Source organism: Egretta garzetta, unplaced genomic scaffold, assembly GCF_000687185.1.
Source record: "Egretta garzetta isolate BGI_Z169 unplaced genomic scaffold, ASM68718v1 scaffold45, whole genome shotgun sequence".
Taxonomy (NCBI): Eukaryota; Metazoa; Chordata; class Aves; order Pelecaniformes; family Ardeidae; genus Egretta; species Egretta garzetta.
Window position 1 is genome coordinate 12,671,561 of NW_009260028.1, and position 6,626 is coordinate 12,678,186.

Below are 6,626 nucleotides of genomic sequence, written 5' to 3' on the forward strand. Positions count from 1 at the left end.
GCTCTTCTACATCCACAGCCATTCATAAAGTGCATTGCTTCAACCTTTATAACTGAGAGCATTCTCAGTGGGTCACTGAAAAGCTCCTCTGTGATCTACAGGTCACTGTGTCACCCTTGTAAGTGAGAAATGCTATGTGAGGACTTTTGCATTTGCATGCATTGATTTTAGATTTGGGGCCCTGCATTTAAAAATGATTGCTCTAAATTTCCCTCCTATTTTCACACCCACAGCTGCAACTCCTCTCCTCTGCACTGCTCTTCACAGATTTAACATACAGAATTCCTTTATTTCTTTTACTCAACAGCTGCAGGAGGAATTTTTATGTTTGCTTGTTTTCCCTCACCATATTTGGTCCCCCACCTATGACCTTTTGACAAAATGCAGAAAGTATCTGGGGAAAAAAAAAAGAAAGGGAAAAGAGGAGTTGGTTTAGACTGGAGGTGCTGTGACGGTCTTTATCATTTAACCTTAATTATATACAGCAGAGCCGTGGTCGTCGGTGTTGCATCAACTATCTCAAGTCTCATCCCATCTGCTGTGCTTGAGCGTAACACTTTCCTACGTGTTAAAGTCTGGGAAATGCAAAGCTTTCCAGCTTGATTATCCCTTAGTTTGCGGTCTTCTCCCCAGGAGTGTGCTCCAGTCCCCGGCCTGTGTGCTCTATTTACTTTGCAAAATTGTAAGAGACGTCAGGGGGATCGTTGGCTCATACCAACTCCTTCCCCTCCTCTGGTGATGCAAAGCAGCCATAAACCTGCAGTGCGTAACAGCTGAGAAGAATTGCTGAGAGCGGGCCTTGGTATCGTCAGTGCACGCACACAGTGACGCACACAGAGCCGGTCTCAGCATTTTGTTCACCGGCCTATTGCGCTAATCTTTTTGCTGGTAACCTCCACCACCCTCATACTAATGCTCATCCTCACATGAGTGCACATAAACCCAGCAAGAGGATTTGGGAGCAGCTTAGACAAATGGTTCATTAGGGTCTTTCTCTGCCAAGTGATGTTTTTTTGTAAGGTTCCCATCGCTGAGCTACTGTAAAAATAAGTTCTCCCGAGTTACCAGACAGCTGCCACCATAACAGACTCGTCTGGCATCCAGGCATAAGGAACGGGGATCGTTACCCCATCAAGAGTTCGCTTTTTTGCTCTCGGTTAGGCTGCTGGATGGACAGAGCGGATCCCTTTGAGCCAGATGAAAGCTGTGATTATTTTGTGTCTCAGCACAGGGAGATTTGCAAGTCCTATGGTGCTGCACAGGTACTTCTGAACCTGGTGGAGGTTCAGAGAGGTTCACCCCAGTGATTGCCTGTTAAGGGATGCGCTCCCTGCAGTAGAACCTAGATGCTGTTTGCATTGTGCAGTGGCGGTAGGTTATCTAGTTTAACTGTAAATAACCTGATTATATATGTAGCCTGTGTACACACAGTGCCTGGTGGAGAATCGTGTTGGTTGCAGTCTCTGTAGTACCAACAGGTCTCTTGATGCTTCTCACTCTCTAACCTGAATCAGTAATATAACTCACCTGCCCCAAACCCCTTTCATTAGTGTCCCTTCTAGATCTGACACCACCTTCTTGCCCTGTCCACCTCCTGTCTTCTCTGTGAGCCGGTCTCCACGGTCCCTCTTGTACCAACAAACAGCTTAATCCCCCATGCCAATCCTACTCTCAGACTTGCTCTTGAGTTTTCTGTGGCATCACCTGCAATGAGGCAATTTTTGGAGCTTTCCTGTGTGGTTTAACAATTCATGCAATAGCATCTACCTTTGTTTTCTAGTGTTTTCCCTCCAAGCCCTGCTCAGTCAGTGGGAGGCAGACTCAAACCAGGACTGTGTGGTTCACTGCAGGATTACCGAGTGGCTGCAGGGTTTGCAGAACACCCTTTGTGGAGCTGCTTGCCCTGCTCAGACCACCGTCCTTCCGCGATACCATCTTTTCTCTTCCAGTCTTCTTCCAGTGGTCCTCTAGACCTCCTCCTCCTGCTTCTCCTTCCCCATTACATCAGCTCCACCTGCTCATTTTCCTTCTTTCCCTGGACCAGCAGATAAAGCTACTCTTCTCCTTGGCTAAGTCCTCCTGTAATCTCTTTTACCCCCCTCTCCAGACACTGCCCTTAGTCTCATCTGCTTCCCAAGCCTTCTACATTGCCTATTTGTTGAGTGAATATCTGTGGTAGAGCATTCCTTGTGGTACTCCTGCTCCTCCCTGTATGCCATACCCGTTGCAAGGGTTGGCTATTGATCCTTTGGTTAAAAAAATGTATAGGATCACTTTGCTGTAGGCTCTGTAGGATGATCTGATCAATGCAAGTATGCTGATGTTGACCATGCAGAAATATGCAGAAATAACTCACATCTAAACTGTCAAGAGCACTGGAAGAAACAAAATTATTTTATAAAATCAAAGAACCATATATCAAGTTTTGATTTTTTTTTTTTTTAAAAGAGGTCTCAATCTGAAGATATATCATATTTATTTATTTATTTGAGGTTCATACCAAAAAAACAATTAGTATCATTTCTCCTTTCCTCCGAAAAATAGTCAAGGTTTTAATTCCTCAAACTGTTATATCACTTAGCATAATGATTTGCTTCAGATGAGTAAACATCATGTCACAAAACAACCTCACATTCTCTGGTCTGAAAAAAAAATGGATGTAACTTCCAGAGCAAAGGGAATATTTTATGCTGCAGGAAGAGGGGCCATGGAAAGCTCATGGGGATGAGATCTGGTTGCAAGGCAGGGGGACCTTCAGCAGCAAGCTCTGTGGAGTTGCAAGTGCCGTGGTTTTATTCACAGAAAAGACAAGGGGAGTGAAAGGGCTCGGACTGTAGCTCTCTGCCTTTCTGGGTGAGAAGTCATTTTACGTGTTGTTCCCAGTCACCGTGATGATACTTACCTCCGCTGGAAAGTGCTCTGAGATCTACAGATGGGGAGAAGCATCATTGCTTAGCAGCTGTAAATTTCCAAACCTGCTCCCGTTCCTGTTCTCCGGCTCTCTGGGTGTGCGAGATGCTCTCTTCGCATCTCCCGCTCTCTGGGCGCCCTGCTGCAGACTGGGAAGCAAAGAGCATCTCTCATTCCCTATGTAAATCCATTGATGAAAACATAAAATGCATTGTGCTGCTAAAACTTGCTGAGCTTGTTTGAATAAATGCCAAGGATTAACAGCACGTAAATTCACCATTGATTTGACAACAATGATGTTATGTGTCCTAAACACTGATGGGATTTGTTCAGTGTTTAGGATGTGGGCTCTGAGGTGGAAAAAAGGGATTGCCAGTAATTTTTTAAGCCTCTTTGGCTGCGCCAAGGCAGACTGTTGGTATTATATAAATTCTTTAGATAAAATAAATATCAGTCTTTGTATGAGGAGAGTGGATATTTAACTTTTCCAGCATACAGCTGAATAGTAAATCTGACTGTGGATTGCTATAAGCCAGGAAATAAAAATCACCCCATCCCTCTAAAATAGGGAGGAAGGAGATGGTGGAGTAGAAGAATCCCAAAGGCCAGCAATAGGATGGATGCCTTAAAAAACAGTGGGACAAAGATTTATTTTTAGGTAGAAAACTAGAAATGTCACCTCCACAACTTGTCCCCTTCTGTGATCGCTGTCTCCCTGGCTCTGGTGTTCAGCAACTTTGCAACCATGGTCCCTGCAGGACAGAAACTACTGTGGGAGAGAGTGGGGACTACCTGGGACAAAACTGCTGGTACAGGGGTTGCCTGTTCATTAAACAAGAGTTGCAGAGGCGAGGGAAGGAAGAGCTACGATGACTTACACCAGGACAAGGCTTAGCCCCTCACACTTTAAGCCAAGCTGCTGGAATGCAGGGGTTTGCTCGCCTGCTGATCTCTCTTTAAAAGAAAAGCAAGCCAAGTTTGGTTTGGCTTTTTTTTTTCTTTTTTTAAATACACTTGCTGAAAGTTAGGCGTCTAGATCTATATTTAAACTTGTTAATACATGTCCTGATTTTCAAAGGTGCTCAGCATGTAGCAACCTTTCCACTAACTGGCTTCTTTCTTGCTATGAACTATCCTCAAAGAGGGGTTTTCGAGTGTTCTTTGCTTTTAACGAGAAACACTTATTCATCTAATAAAAAAAAGAATATAACATCTGCCTTCTCTCATGACAGCCCTCCCATTGCGTTAGCCTTGCAGCCCCCACTATGGTTAAGCACGGGCTGCAAATTGCACTGGTGGCAGGGCTTCACCTCCTCCCAGCCATTATAAACTTTAGCAAGCTATCAACAGCATTCAAAACTGGGCAGAAATCACTACTTTAGTGTTTTCCATGGTATTTCGTGTGGGTTGAGTGCAGAGGAAAACAAGCCCAGCTGCGGTTATAATCAGTTGCTCCTTCCTCTGCCAGCACCTCAGGTCAGACATGGGAGACAGGTTTGGAGCTCCTGACCGTGGCACTGCCCTGGGTGGCATGCCTGTGTTTGGGGAACAGGAAAAGAGTCTTCTGAAGAAAGAGCTCTTTCCTTAAAAAGAAAGAAAGAAATGCTCTGTGTTCATTCCTAGGGAGAGCTTTTAGTAAGTGCTTAGCAGCTCACTTAGCCAAAAGTGATCGTGCTCACTCCCTAGCGAGCCTGCCCTTTTAGCTTGAGTGCTTGCCTACTGACTTCTGTGACTTCTTGCATCCTTTCCAAAGCTAGGTCTATGTAAAATTAAGAAAAGCATGGTTGGTTTTTTCCTACCCACCCGCTCCCTCACACACATTATGTAGTATTTTCCACCACAGCAAGACTGGTAGGAAGAAAACTTGCAACAAAATCACGTTATTATCTGTCCTGGCTCTGTGGCTGTCCTGAGCTCCTTTTTGTTACCTCATAGAAATGTTCCTCCAAAGGGAAAACTTAGTTTGATTAGTATGCTGCAACAATTTTATCGTTAAATATTGGCAGAGATGATTCATGACCTTATATTGTCACTAAGCAGCTTACAGCTAAATGCAGAGGACCATCTAAATGAGCACAGTTGTACTTTTTGGGGTTGATGGGTCTGTTTGAAAGAAGAAGCTCTGGAACTCAGTCCTGTTTTCTCTAAGAGCTCTCTGAAGAGTTGCACCCTCTGCAGGTCATCAGAGACCACTTCACCGGAGAGGACATGCAGGTCAGAGCAGAGAGGTTGCCTTTCTTGGCTCTCCTGAGGCTGCTGGGAACAGTAATCCCAGTTACATTGGCACTTCAGGATCGTATACAACCCCTCCACAGTTACACCTGACCAGTCACTGCTCCACTTAAATTCTTGCTTTTCTCTTCACGTTGGGCTTGTACAGAGCTTGGCACGGGGATTGGAAAGATCACTGGACTCACCTGGAAATTGGCAGGGGAGAGAGTCGATCATGCGGACAAACTAATAGCAGCTAAATACAAGCAAGGGCCGTGGGTGATCACTAATGCCTGCTTCACTCAGAAACATGATCTAGGATTTCTGCAGCTTGTCCTGGGCGACATCCTTTACTAAATATCTCATGCGCTGGCAATTGTGCATGTTTAGGAAGGGATTCTTTCAAAGGTAAGCTAGACAGCAGATCCTACTGGAAGATACCTTTTGAGTTGAACTCACGTTTTAAATGTGCAGTGAGGCTTTGGGAGACCCTGCCTGTGATGCATTGCTGTTGGGTGCGCTCATGAGCATACACACTAGTTTTTCTTCCTTTTATAGGAACACCAACAAATCTCAGTCCTTTTGCTCAGTGGGTGATGACGATGCACAAATGCTGTGCATCCTATGAGAAGTCTGGTTCCCTGAACTGGTGCAAAGTGATTTCTTTCTCCTCTCATACTGAATTCCCACCAGATGGGATTCATCTCACCAGCTCTGCTTATCCGGAGGAGGTTAGAATTAGGATTGCCTCCCCTAAGGCAGCTGTCCAAGGCTCCCTCCTTAGTCAGTCGAGATGTAGGCACTGCTGAAAGGTGCCTCATTTCACCTTTCCTGCCCACCTACATTATAGTGTGAGCCATCTGGAGGCATCTGTCTCTCTCCACTGACTGGACAGGGAGCCTGGACAATTCGTTCGGAATGGACACCATTGGATTCCATTAGATGCGACGAGTCTCAGGAGATTGGTTGTTGCCCAGAGGCATGTAACCAGTGCAAAGTCTGTATCAGAAAAAACTTCTGTAAATGAAATTTACATTTCAGTGAAATATTTTGTCCATAAAAGACAAAAATGCCTGTCAAAGGCAAAACAGTGTGCCGGTGTTGGCTGGGGTAGAGTTAATTTTCTTCACAGTAGCTAGTGCGGGGCTATGCTTTGGATTTGTGCTGGAAACAGGGTTGGTAACACAGGGACGTTTTCGTTATTGCTGAGCAGGGCTTACACAGAGTCAAGGTCTTTGCTGCTCCTCACCCCACCCCCACCAGCGAGGGGGCCGGGGGTGCACATGGAGTTGGGAGCACGCACAGCCAGGACAGCTGACCCCAACTGACCACAGGAGTATCCCACACCATATGACGTTGTGCTCAGCATATAAAGCTGGGGGAAGAAGAAGAAATGGGGTGGCATTCAGAGTGATGGCACAGATGGCTTTTGCTTTACCTGTGAAACTACCTTTATCTCAACCCACAAGTTTTCTCACTTTTACTCTTCCGCTTCTTGCCCCCCC